The sequence below is a fragment of the Lichenostomus cassidix genome, chromosome 1, assembly GCF_008360975.1.
Source record: "Lichenostomus cassidix isolate B80296 chromosome 1, HeHo_3.0, whole genome shotgun sequence".
Taxonomy (NCBI): domain Eukaryota; kingdom Metazoa; phylum Chordata; class Aves; order Passeriformes; family Meliphagidae; genus Lichenostomus; species Lichenostomus cassidix.
In genome coordinates, this window is record NC_139479.1 from 63,886,500 (window position 1) to 63,901,072 (window position 14,573).

Below are 14,573 nucleotides of genomic sequence, written 5' to 3' on the forward strand. Positions count from 1 at the left end.
TTCCTTCCTTCCTGTCAATCCTCACAAATCAGCAGAACAGGAGAGACTAGTGCCAATATCTGAAAAGTCTTCTCCTTTTCCCTCCATCACCTTGTGTAATTCCAGAGCATAACCTGTGTCAGGTTTTCTGAACATGAGGAAACCTTTGGGCCTGCCCAAGCCTCTTCGAGGGGGAGAATCAGAAAAAAGAGCTTAGGGCAGTCACTCCCCTTGCTGGCAATAAGCAGCTTTGCATCCTTCAATGTCATCAAACAGGGCCTAAAAATGGACTCAGGGGATTTTAATCAGAAGCTACAGGCTGAGTAATTCTAAGGATGCAGAGGCACAAGTTGGACTTTCTTCCCCTGTCCTTGTTGCCTCTGGAGGAAAATGGATATCGACTTGAGCAGAAGGAGAAGTCTGGAAAGCTTTTAGACCAGAGTTGTTTTTACTTCACTGCCTAATGAAACTTAAAAAGCAATTACAATTAGATTACAATTGATTGGAGTTGAACATGAGATTCTAAAACATACAAACAAACAGCCTTTCTCTTAAAATCTGTAGTCCCTAATGAAACCTAGCTGTATGTTTTTTCAATCTTACATAATTTCATAATAAGATAGAAGAAAATGCAAAGAACTTCCTGGAGTTTCATTTTAGCTTGTATAACTGACCATGATGAACTTCACAGACCAGATCCCACTTTAACTGAATCCAGGGCAAATCTGAAAAAATTCCATTTATTCTGATAGATTTATTTAGAAGAGCACAGCCTGACCTTCCAGCATCACTGTTTAAGCTGTGTGCAGTCAAAGCAAATTCAAACTCCCCTGCACGCTATGGTGTTATCGGAAATTTTTCACATCTTTTTTGCCTGTGTGCAAAATAGATCACTGGGTCCCCAACACTTAATAATTTTGTACGTTTTTAAGAATTCTCTGCACAAAATTAAATACTTTAATCACTTTTTGAAAGTAAACCATAATATATACTGTTAAAACTTGATGTGTGTTATGATGTTCCTATTTATATACTAAATCTATTATATCTGTGTTGCTTTTACTACTCTTAGAACCATTCTCAGCATCTTTTTGTAGCATACATGGCCTGGGGAGGTGGAGAGTCCCCTGCTGGCAAAAGTAATGCATCTTTCATCTTTGGATCCTGGCCAAAGGCTACGTAGCCTTGTGATTAATATGTTAGCTGCATATTTACAAGGAACAAAATTCCCCTTCTACTGAGCTTGTACCCTTGCTGATATTAGTATTTTCCATATCTTGCTGTTGATTATGGTTTTCCATTTTTTCCTGTAACAAAAATGAGACAAAAAATGCTCAGACATAGCTCCACATATTTAATACAGCCAAATTATTGTAAATAGAAAGATGGATCTGACATTTTATCACATTATGGAAACACAGGAGTACTGTTATACACAAGAGAGGCATCTCACAGCTTTGAAGAATGATTTTCAGAAACATGCAATAATTTTTCCATGTTTCATCTCTCAGGTTTTTGCTAATGAGCAAAAACTCGGTAAAATTTCCGCTTCTGCAAAACCAAACATTTGACACTAAAGAAGTGAGGGAATAAAAAATATTATTGCAAATACCTGGCGTGATTCCTTGTAGGCCTGTTTTTTTGTTGGCAACACACTCTCAGGTCTGCAGCTGAGCATGTAGTACCATGGAATTTTTTACCAGTGCCCCCAGACCTTAACCCAGTTTGGTTCAAAAACAGCTCTTTTTGTTTCATCCATTTCATTTCGTTTCATCCAGCAAACCACTTATTTTCCTAACTTTGCTTCTTGTTTTCATATGTAAAATGTTTTGGATTGGGTATGTATTTGCTGACATCTCTGTAGGAGGTGGTAAATTGTTGACATTAAATACCAAGACAATTATTTTTGCTTGTGGAAAACTGTCTAATGTCTGTTGCAGCAAGACAGCAATATTTTTCCGTAGGAGTATTGTCACTTTTAATAAGCACCCTAGTGGTTTATTTTTCAGTGTGACATCTGTCTCTTTTCTTTCTTCCATTGAGTTTATATAATGCATGCACATAGTGTTTACTTATTCTTTTTCTTGCTTGTTTTTTACCTCTACCTTTCTGAAAACTTACTCACTTATGAAAGGGAGTTCTTTAGAGTCTCACTTTTTATTGGTTACTATTTATACTTTTTTTGCTCATGTCTTCTGTTATAATTCAGGAGGGGAAAGCATATTGAAAGCCTGTAAGTAGATTTGCTGTCTATCAGCATTTTCAAACCCCAGATCTGGACCACTGTATAATTTTCCCAAAATCTCGGAAGCTCTTTTCAGGGCCTTGAAGATGAACTGAGAGCCTGAAATCTATACAATGAGTGACAGAGGGTCAGAGAGAAACTGAACTAAAGCCAAATGCTTGTCACACTGTGTGGTTCTATGCTAGGTCTGGATTACATTAACAATGTTTTTTGAAGGTAGACCTGCTCTGAATACCTAATTTCTGAGCTCTTTTAGTCCATCAAACCAGTAATTGTCTTGGGTACAAGATACAATGTTAGTACTTCACATTTGATCCCTCAACTCCCATAAGGACAATCTCAAGCTCTCAGTAAAGTGCCTCAGTACAAAACCTGTGCTATAATTGCAGGCTCTCATTTCTTGGTACACATTTTGACCTGCAGGATAGCTGTGCATCCTGCACATTTCTCTCTCTGACTATTTGCTGGAGCCATTTAATAAAAGGCTGCAAGCACTACCTGTATATACAATTTAAGTAGGTCAGCTTTGCTGAAAAACTGCTGAGTTCTCTAGTGGTTGGAAGCAATAATCACTATTCATGAGCCTTGCCTATCACTCAAAGGCCTTGTTTAGATCAGACAGATCTGTTGTGCCAGCTACTCTACAAAAACATTAAAAGCACCTCTCCCAAAGACTTTGTAACCATAATTTTAGAGCAGGCTAAGTAATAGAAGGGGAAAGGCAGGGCAAAAGCAATAGTGAGCAGCTTGAGACACCACTTAGTAGAATGTTTTAGATATATTGCTTCTGTTGACTTTTTGTGATGTTGTGTGTGGAGCCAAATTGTGTTGATACAATTCACCCTTTGTAGAGCACAGTACCTGAAAAACAGGTGTTGTTTTCAAGAAACTTAGAGATTTCTTGATCTAGGGAGTTTATGACTCTCTACCCTTTAGACATGGCAGATAATCTCCTTCCCAGGTGGAGCAGGGATCCAAAGCTCTTTCCCTCATGAGGACAGGGCAGAGAGTAGTGAGAAATGCATCAGTGGCTTATTTCTTCCCATGTGCCTGACCTGTTGGAACAAGATGATGATAGGGACCTGTAGGAGAACAGCCTTGACCCTCTTGATGCTTCTGGACAATCTTTAAAGTGTAGATCCATGAAGTTTCCAAGCTACTTTAATTTATGATCTAGTCCTTAATAGCTGGTATTTTCTTCAGTCAGCATCAATAAGGATGATGCAGATGATGACAGTGAATGTGAAATGTTGCTTGAGTTGCAAACAATGCTCCCTAAAAAAAAAAAGCTTTATAAGTAGCTCATGCATTAAAGAAGTTGTGGGAACTTGGAAACAATGCAGAAAATAGTGACAACAACTTTTGAGGAATAGAGAAATGCCTTATAATGAGAGATGCAAGGAAATGCCTTTGCTCATTGCATGCAAAACCAATAGGCCACCTACATTCTAACAGGATGAGAAAATATTCAAGTTTTTAATGTATGTTTTATCCTGTCAGAGAAAGACATGAAAAAAAAATTTAGGCTGTCAATGCCAATCAAATGAAAGTTAGGAGTAAAACATGCATTTTCAGCACCAAAGATGATTAACTGCTAACCTAAGAGGGACACATCTGCCTTTGACTTCATCAAGGGTGTTTTGGTTTGAAGCAAGCCTCAGTTAAGACTGTGTGGTGGACCTCACATGGGAGGGAAAGCAAGGCAAGGCACACTCTGTCCATTATTCAGAAATTTTTGCTACATCATCTACAAGGTTCCCTCCAACCTCATCATCTAAGGCTCTGGTAAGGTTTAGTGCCACAGAGAAAAGATGTGTTTGAGAGGGAGTACTCCTGTCTCTACCAAAGTGCCCACAGTATTCAGGGTGATATTAACTACAGCCTGTCCCCTTCCTCCTCATAAGGCCAAGGGAGCAGGAAGGTCAGCCACTTCTTTTGTGCTGGTGATAGCTGTGCTAAAGGAGCAGGTGTAATTTCAGGGGTTTTATTCTTGATCTACAAGAGACTGAGGACTTAAAGAATGTTTTCTTATGTGTATGAAAACTGTAATCTACACAGCAGACATTTTGGGGGATATCAGATATCCAATCCCATTCTGAGTCATATCAGTCTAAGGTTGCTAAGGATTAATTCTAGATTCTGGCTTGAAAAGCATGGATGTCTTTCAGTATTTTGAGTCCCCAGCCCATGTAAAGCAGCAAGTACCAATCACATGTGGTGAAGCCTGATTGCTGAACCAAAAAAATTTTCCAGAAACATTCCCAAAAGCAATTTTCCAGTATATGTCTGATACATTGTGCAATGGACCCTCTGCCAATGATACCCAGCACATGAGACAAGTGGTATAAATGTCTGATAAGAGCCATAAAGATAAAGCACTGTGCAATAAAGACCAGAACTGTGCTGAACAAGCCAGCTGAGAGCAGCCCACACAGGAAGCAAGAGAGAGGTCATCTCTTGTCATTCATGAAATTATGCTCTAAATCAGAGTCAGAGGGTAGCAAAGGAGTTCAGTGCAAGGTGTTAGCAAGTGCACTGAGGGAGAGTACCTTAAGATTTTGAGAGATAAAATGGATAAAGAAGTGTTGTTTTGAGGCAAAGAAAAGCATTTAGAGTTCTTGCAAACTCAGCAATTGAACTGAATTGAGGCTGAGAGGGAGTGGATTAATATTGCCTTGATTTAAGAATTTTTTTACTATTTGTTTTCTTGCTGGTATTTCCTGAAGTAGTAAAATTACATAATTCAGCTTTCATATGAAGTGAAAGTTGAATCCTGTTCTTTTCCTGTGTATAGATGAATGCTCTCCACTAGGACTCATCAATTTGGAGCACTTAGCGCCAAAGTCCTTTTCAGAACATCTCACATTCAGATGATGAAGCCCTGCAGCACAACTGTGAGGCACAGGAGAACACAGCATTACCCACATTTCTCTGACAATGGGTCAGAAATATATAGGTAAGGGCTTTATCATGGCCACAAGATCAAAAAAAAAAAATGGGACTGGAATATCAGAGCTCCCTGTTCTCAGCTCTCAAAGAGAAGCTAATGAATGTGGCCTAGAAAATCCTCCTGCAGGTGGGGAGCAAAAATGTATGATGAGCTGTGGACAATATTTTTAATGCTTCAGTTTCAGGAAGAATGATCAGGGCTCTGCCATGAACCATCTCAGGATCGTCACAAAGGTTTCACTGGTGACCTGTATAATGGACCATAAAACAGGACTGTGACATTTCATAGATGAGCTGAGAAGGGCTGCAAAAGTTTTGGAAGGTTAACCTTCCAAGAACCTTGACAAATGGATTCAAAGTGAGAAAATACATAGAATGGATCGATTGCAGCAAGGACAAGTTTCACTCAAGCAATAAAAGGGGCAAATCCTGGATCATGTTAAGGAAAAATCAAGCAGGGGGAGAGCTTTGGATCTGCTGGCAAGTGTAGGAACAGCCCTAAGTGTTGAGGTAGCTACCTCCCACTCTGTCATGTTAGCCCCTGCTTTAACACTTTTTGTTTGCATAAGAAGTGTCTGTTTGCTTATTTTTCATTCCTCTAGAAAAACCTGGTTTCCATGCCAGGGCCTTCCCTAGAATTTAGAATTGAAAGGAATTAGATTCAATATGCTTCTAAGGTTTTAAATCCCCTTTTTTGTATACCAAAGCCCAGATTTACAGTGAGCCCCCCCATTGCAGAACATGCATAGAGCTGCACATACATTTTAAGTGATTCCCTTCTCTGACATGCTGCCAGAACAGAGGAGAGCTTTGAAACATCATGGCAAAAGTTTCTTATAAATTTTTATGGAATCTGGATCTCAGGCTACACCAGGCATAAGTTTCACTGAGGCTTCAGCCTCTGAGTTTACCATCTGTTATTTAAAGCATGAGAGTTGTGTCTTCTCAAAGACTTCAGCTGAATCTGCTGCAGTGCAGTTTAATTAAAACCCTTGTTTGGGAGAGGGATGCACTGATTTTTGCTAGCTGGCATACATCTAGGAGTAGCTGGGAGCATGGTTTTGTTCCAAAAACTACTGTAGAGCCACTTGAAAACTTGTATTGCCTGAAGCACTCACATTCCTTGTGGTTATTTCTGACACATGAATGGTACACTCATCAAAAATGTGAGAAGCATGTGGTAAAACTGGCAAAGTCTTGCTTTTCAAGACGTTCACTGGACTTTCTGCCTGCAGCCAAGTGAAGAAGAATATGCCACATTAGAATTACCATCAAGGAGCTAAAGTTTTTTAACTGCTTTTCTTTTATGTTTCAAAAAAGTTGCAGCCTAAGGTAGTATAGGCAAGACACAGGGTCAGGTATTGATTCACAAGACATAAAAATTAGGTTTGTTTTCCTCCATTTTAGCTGTGCTAAAACTTGAGCCAAACCTGTTTGTGAGGATGTGATAGTGGCAGGAGGCCCAGTTCTGATACTCAGCTAAGCAAAGCAGATTTCTGCCCATATCTTGAACGCCACATATGTGAATGATCAAAAACATACTTTAAGGAAAAACAATTCCCCAGCTTTCACACTTCCTGGCTTCACTGGATGGAGAACACTGCTGGAGTTGCCAACTGCAGCCTGGGAAAGTTTTTGCAGTAGAGTGAGAAAATTTGACAGCATGAATTTTCAAAAGTGTGAATGTTTATACAGGAAAGCCTAGGACAAGTTCTTATTTTGCAAAAACGAATTTCTGAAGATTGTTTAATGGTAATTATTTTCAATAACATGCTGGATTCTGACTTCAGGAAGTTTTATTCGTTGCTTTTATTATTCTCCCCAGACTACGGAAGCATTTGCTAAATCAAATTAAGTCCAAATATTGGGATCTGAAAGAGCAAAACAGAGATATCAGGTTTTCATATTCTGTTTTACATAAGTGGCAAGCAATTTCCAAAACACCTTAAAGACAAGAGAGAAGTTCCAGTGGTGCTATATTGCCCTGCAGGTACTTTTATGTTTTTCTGCCCACAGCCCCCAAAACCTGGCTTGTCATGCAAAGGGCAGATGATTGTAAAATGTCAGATACTTCTCTGAAAGAGAGCAATTTTTTCTTAGTCTTTTAAAATTTGCTGTCAGGAAGCTAAAGTTGCTGTAAAAGGGCTAGAAAGAAAGAGCTCAGTAATTTCAAATTTGGGGCTGGAAGAAGACTTTGGTTGTCTGGATGGATTAGTGACTGGAATACATTATCTTGGAATCTAGTGGAAACATCTTGGAGACAACAGATGAAAATAACAGTGAAAAAGCTGCATACATGAAACCAAAATGTAGCAGCCAATTTCAGAAATGCAGTAAGGGCAAAAGCGAAGCTATTACTCTGAGTAATTCCGTGCAGGACTTTTGGAGATTTGGAAAAGTTTTCCTAAGGGTACTCCCAGAGTTCTGCAGATATATACCAGGTGCAAGCTGACTCAATAGAAAAAAAGAACGTGAAATTTTTTCCAGGTTTCTTGAATAGCACCCTCCCTAGATGCATTTCTCAACACAGAGAAGATCCTCTCTGATAACTGCTCTTTCTGATAACTGATTAATAATTTTTTTAATGTACATATTTTGCTAGCTGCTGAGGTGATCATAAAACATGAAGCAACATATTTTTATGTTGTGTTTGTCTTAGCAACAGTTCCCTGCTTCCTGAAGATGATTGTAAAGTAACACTTTAGTATTCTCTTAGTAAGAAACTAATATTCCTGTACACACAAATCTCTGTACTAATGGTAGCTGGAGAACATTATTATGATTAAAAACCTGGATTCTTCAATATTGGAAAGAAATAATATAAATTTCTATGTCTGTGTCATAGCATATACTGCCCTTTATAACTTTCTGTTTCTCTGTACTGTCAGAGAGATCTGAAGGCAGCACATGCTAATTAAGAGTCAGAGTCCAAGCCTGCAAGACTTTGGAAGGTAAAACTGTGCTTGACAAACACTTTAAGCCAGTGTAGATGGCTCCAGCCCAAAAAAGCAGCATTTTGCTTCTCTTTCCCAGCCCTGCAACTCTTCCATCCCTGCCACAGGACATCATTGTCCTATGGGTGGGAGGACCTGCTCCAACTTAAAATTAGCATGGCAAAATGGAAAGGAAAAAAAGAGACTAATTTAGTATGAAGAACTGTAGAGGAGAACAAATGGCTCAGAGACTGCAGCTTTTAGTCACAGCACACTCAGAAAGCCGATATGGGCTCTGACTTCAGCTATTGACCATCTACATAACCTGTCAGCTCTGTTTCTTTGGCAGCCATTTCTCTCTGTTTTCTAACAATAGGGGAAAATCAACCTCTGTATAAAAGGCCATTTTCATTCCTCCTGAGAGAAAAGCCTTTAATTTACATTTTCACTTCATCATTTTTCTTTCTATAACTTATTAACTCTAAGTCAGACCAAGATGAGAAGTAAGATGGTAGCACCAAGCCTTAGCTTCTTTCCACTGTTTACACAACCAGCATTGATTGCTAAGAACAACCTCTGTTACTCTGCTCACTTTGGAGATATTCTTCTCCATGCAGTTTTTATTTCATTTCCTGTGAGTATGTGTTAGCCAAGGTAAACTCATCCCACAGCGCAGTGAACATGAACAAAATAAATATAGGAAGCTTATGGCTTTTTTTAAGCTGGGTGCTATTCATCTTGCTGAAACAAATAAACAACCAGAAACCCCTGCTTGGCAGAATGCATTTTCAGGTTGAAATATAGCTCTTGTTTCTGTAATGTGAATTCTGAAAAGGAACCATCAGTGTTGTGCAGAAAAATTTCAGTAGCAACTAAGTAGACCTGCAGGGTTTTCATGGCTGACAAGAAGGACTAAAATGGAGGAAATTCTGCCCAAATCCATATTTCTTTATTACATGCAGGCCTTGGTTATTTCCTCCACATTCATAAGGTCAGCCTCTGGGTTGGCTTTTCCTATGGAGTGCTGTAAGACCTTCTATGTTCCACAGCCAGCTCCAGTGTGCCCCCAGTGCTTGGATACACACACAGGCTTTGGACATAGCCAGTCTCCACAGCAGTCTCCAAGACACCCTTATCAAATGGTCTCATTTGTACAACACACTTTTGAGATATACCCACAAACTGGGAAGAGTATTTCCCAGCTTAACTGACTCAAGGTTCACCTGAAGTTTGTGACATGGCCTTGTCCTCTCCAATACTTCCCTGTAAACAGTTTTTCATCCTAATCCACTATCTCATTTCTGTCTGTTCTTATTGAGGAAGACCTAACATCAAAAGTACATGGTAACAATCCCAGGCAGATGCAGTTTCAGTGTATTACTGCATGCAGCTCATCAGAAACTTCATTTTCCCTCTGGAGGTATTCCTCTGCTCCCCCGCAGCACAGCAGGCTAAAAAGAAATCTTGAATTTATCAGCAAAACAACTGGCAACTTCCTCACAGCTAGAGAATTTATCTGAAAATGGAAATAGTTGAATTGAACCAGCTGCACACCAGCTGGAACATTTTCACTGCAGCAATTTGCAGAAGAGAGAAAATTATATATTTTTTAAAATCTCTCTTTAAAATATCACAATAATAGTCCCAGTAGCTACATTCAGGGATTTGTGCCAGTGGCTCTCTAGAGGCCCTGGGGTTTTGATGTGTTTTGTGGGTTTTGTTTTGGTTGAGTTTTTTGGTTTTGTTTGGTTGGGGGCTTTGTGTGGGTTTTTTGTTTTATTATTTGGTTTGTTTTTTGGTTTTTTTTTCTCCTGTAAGTCAGTGGTGAACTCCAGTGTCCTGAGAGGTGAACTCCAGTGTCCTCAGAGAATGAACTGGGGTAGAGAGTCCTTGTTGTCCAGGTACTCCCAAAGAACAGGGGGAATCCAGCCTGCTCTGATTGTGACCATTGCAGGGCCAGTTCTAGTGTGAATATAATTTTCTGAACCCATCTTGTTCAAGGATCTTTTTCACTCACATAGTCAAAATACGTTCTTGACCCCAAAGCAGAAAGGCCACTCCAAACTCAGACTGCATTTAGTTTTACCTTGATTGGTTCAAACAGAAAAAGCAAAGACTGGTATTTTTATCTTTACCCTGCTTCACTGCCATTGGGATTTCCTTCATTATAGACTTCCCACTGGTGACATTAGGATTAGGATGTCTAGGAATCAAAAGACATTGACATAGTGAATGTTCCCCTGGAGAGTTATCTGGCATTTTCTCTGCAAATTAGGATGCTTAGCAAGTCTGGGACAGAAAAACTAGAACTGCACCCATTGGTACTGCAGATGTTATAAATACAAATGGATAGTCAAAGGTTGTTAATTTTTATATGCATAAAATGCACACACAAGAGAAGAATATAAACTAACCATAAAACAGATGCATGGTTTTCTCTAATGCAGTGCTCACAGTATTATACCAAAATATTATACTGAGTGCCGTGAAGTTCTCTTTTCCCCCCACTTATTTATTTATTTGCCTTCTAAATGTTTGTGTATAAATTCAACTCTTATTAAAGCTCTTGGTTAAGATCACTGGCTGCAACAAGCTCTTGAAGAGGCTGGCTCTGCAAAAACTTTCCTCTCGACATCTTTTGGAATGCATCTTTATTCAGGTCTGAGGATGTTCTTTCAATTCCAATGGGACTGAATATACATCCTCCTTTAAAAACAAAACAAACAACAAATCCCTCTGGTTCTCTTGAGAATGAATTAGTATCTCATTTCTTCGTGGAAAGGGAGCATGAAAAAAATTCTATGTCATTCTGAATATTGTTAATTTTCCACTTTTTCTAGAGATAATGTTGTTTCAGCAAAATAAGTAATTTCCTGAGGAAGTCTGACTTTCCTTGCTACACCCTTCTGCCTATTTTTATTCTGAAAAATACATCCCAGATATATTTGATTTAGTAAAAATTTATTATACTCAAAAATAAAGCACTGTCATCCCCTGAAATGTTTTGATGTGAGCAGTTTGAGGTTAAAACACAGTGTAAATCTTCTTTTTGACTGAGCTCTGTGTTTCATCTGACTACACAGAGCTCTCATCAGCTGCCAAGTAGCCTCATCCAAAGGCAGAATGAGCATCTCAGGCATTGAAATTGCAATTGTAATATGTGCCGTGGCTCCTTGGGTAGATGCACTTCAATGTCACCTTAATTTTAAATAAAACCTTTCAGTTTGGAGACAGCAGAACCTTTGTTTTCATGTATATAAAAAAATCCTTTGGAGAGTTTTCAGACCGGTTTTCAGAGCTCATTCTGCTCTTTCAGCTTTTTGACTGGATTTAAAAGAGGAGCAAGTGTCAGAAGTGTCAGCAAGTGTCATATGGAAAAGGAAAGAGAAATTTTGTTCAAGAGATATCTGTGTCTGCTGTGCAGTGCCATTGCTTGCCAACGTCATTGTCATTATCCTAACAAAATTTATACAGCCATTTTTGGGAGTTTTGCTGAAGCAAAGGCTGTTGGACTTGGACCATGTGAGAACAGATAAAGATACAACATGAGATCGCATTGGTATGCTGTGTTGGACTGCATACATAAGGCAGCACTCACACAGGTAATGGGAGATGTCTCGAAATTTCCTGTAGATGGCTTTCTGAAGAACAGCCATTAGCTGAAGTGTGAACTCTTGGGCTCAGTAATATTCTCCTCATCTTTTTGAGAACAGTTCTCCCTACTGTCAGAGTAATGAAGGTCAAATCTTTGCCCTGCAGATCCATGCTGCTGGATGGGCTACAAAGATGGATTTTTTCTTCCTGTATACCTGTGAGTAAAAATTCAGTATCTGACCCAGTGAAGTATTATTTACCTGAACAGAGGTCTGAGATCTCAAAATTAAAGGGCAAGAGGTCTGCTCTGTACTCTAATGTATAGATTAATTACAGCGTGAGGCCCACAGCAGAAGAGCACAACTGGTAAATTATCTTGTCCCTGAATGTAGGGGAGCAATAATGAGGCACACTGTTTCTTGTCATTCATATTATACCATAGTTAACTCCATACCCTGCAATATAAAAGTTTTACTCAGGTAAAGTATATTTAATAATCTGTAGATGAATAATATCTTCAATTGATTTAAAAGAAAATCAGATTTACACAGTTCTTATCAGCTCTGTCTTTATACCTGGCTAAAGGCTTCAGGTATTCTTTTTACTGCAGAGAATATGAATTAATATGGATAAGAAAAATCCATATCTGCATATCAGGAATCTACTACAATTTGAACATTGGGCATCCTTAGTAATTTCTCATGTGGATTTCAGCAGAAATTCCATCTAAAATGCCCTAATAGCATTTGATTGAGTTTGTCATGTTTTGCCTTGCAGTATCACAGGCAAGTTTTGTCTCTTTGATCATATGTGGAATTTCATAACAAGATGAAGGGAGGGACATGGTCTTGGAGAACAACACAGCTGGTCTGCCAGTACATGAAGGTGCTCTGGGAATGGCTCCCGGTGCTCTCCATAGCCATAAACTTTTACATTTTCCATAAGGTCCCTGTCTATGTATAGTTTATACATGTGAATTATTGTTTCCAGAGATAACCACACAGATCAGCATGGTCACACACATTAGCAGCCACTGCATATATCAAGATTTATTTTCAAAATGGCTATATGGAAGTACCTATTTCAGTCCATTGACCATAGATTGCCTGACTCTTGAATTGCTAAAGCTGAGTGAGATAAATGTGACTGTTGATTCAAAGGTGGTGGGTATGGTGGGTTGATACAACCTAGAACAAAGTGTATAAAAACAGACCAAAGGGCTTCCTGGAGTTAATTCTTGTTATGGTTAAAAATCAAAAACAACCCAAAACAAAAACAAGGAGTCAATTTAAAATGCCAGCAGTAAAGAACTGATCACCACCTTTGCTTTGTCATTCCATTCCTTAATCACTCACAATTAAAACCTGTACTTCAGCTCCACCCCCCAGCCATTAGGGCTTGCCTGACAGACTGATGCAAGCATAATCAAAGGCAACATCCCCTAAGAACCCACATATCTGCGATTGTACACTGTTTGCCTTCTCTTCAGTAGGCTGTGTGGACAGAAGTCCTAGACTTTTCCCCCATAAATTGAAACCAAAGCCATTCTTCAAATTCTGAGTGGAATTATTCTCACTTAATTCAAACTATGTATTGAGTTAACAGGTCCTCTAATCTTGACACTGAGACTGCAAAATTGAAGGAATAGTTGGTGTCAGCATGGGTGAAAGGAGTTGCTCTCTTAGGATTTCTATAATTTACCAGTGATAGAGCTACATGATGGACTTAAAATGGATGCCTAATCATAGCTAGAGGAAAACAAATTTATATGGCATAGCAAACCAACAAAATCATTCACTAATAGTTGACTTTGCAATTATGGGTGATTTCTCAGTCCTTCTCCTTTGAATTAAGCAACTGAGAAAGAGGTTGCAAGCTTTTAACAAATTAACACCCAAATTAAAACCCTCCAGGTTCAGAAAAAGCATGGGAAAATTCTGATACAGAAAATTGATGAATAAAAAATAGGCTGAGTTTCCACTCAGCCATAACCAGAGCATCTCTCCTGTGGCAGCATAATGTTAAATATTCCATTTCCAACCTTGGAGTGATTTGTTTTATGTATTTATTGAATAACATTGGTATGCTGATAACCAAGTTTATAGATGGTTATAAAATCCTTCTGCTGCAGTTAATTTTCTTTTAATGTTACAAATAATAATAAAAAAGGATAGATTACTTCATAAATCACAAGATTCTCCCCTCTTATTTTCACTGAAAAAACCCAAAAAACAATTCAAATGATAGTGTCATGCCAGCTACACATCCACTGGAAGAAGCATCTTTCATGATGAGACAGAAGTGCCATTTCAGTCACTGACAAAGCTTTTGCTGTGGTCTCTACAAAAGAACCTCTTATCTTATCACTGAACACAGCTGTAAGCTTTATGAATGTGTGCTGCAACTGCCCAGCTCCAACTCCTATTGTAAAAACCATCAGCAGAAATTTGATATGCAAATCTCTGGACAGTTTCTTGTCCTTGGGCTAAGTGTGGCAGCTTATCAGGAATTCAGTGATACTTAGAGATTACTTGCCAAGCAGCTCTTCATAACATGGATGAGGGGAATTCATGCCCTATCACAGCTTTTGAATGTTGAGTGTAAGGCTTGTTTAAGCATATTGACGTGGAAGACTTTGGGGTTAGAAGGAGCATAGGGATAAATATGAAGTCATAGCTTAAGGCTTCTCTACAGAGTTAAAATTGCCTTCCATGTGCTCACCAGCCAGTCCTGAAGGATTGAAGGTTTGCATTCATTTTGTATTCCCTTAGTTCTGGAGATTCATGTTGTTTGCCCTCTTATAACCCTGCTTCCTTTTGTAAGTCTCTGCTCTCCAGGGGACAGTCCTTTGGAGATACAACTTGCACCTCTCG

The 14,573-nt window shown here is 38.9% G+C and overlaps 1 protein-coding gene across 1 annotated transcript in view; it reads right to left on the reverse strand.

Annotated features, from left to right (window-relative positions):
- Positions 1–507: 507 nt before the first annotated feature.
- Positions 508–14,573, reverse strand: part of LOC146444782 (uncharacterized) — a 108,103-nt gene continuing 94,037 nt past the window's right edge. The window contains exon 6 of the transcript XR_014852370.1: positions 508–1,286. The gene's annotated coding sequence lies outside the window, so the exon portion shown is untranslated. The remainder of the gene's footprint in view (positions 1,287–14,573) is intronic.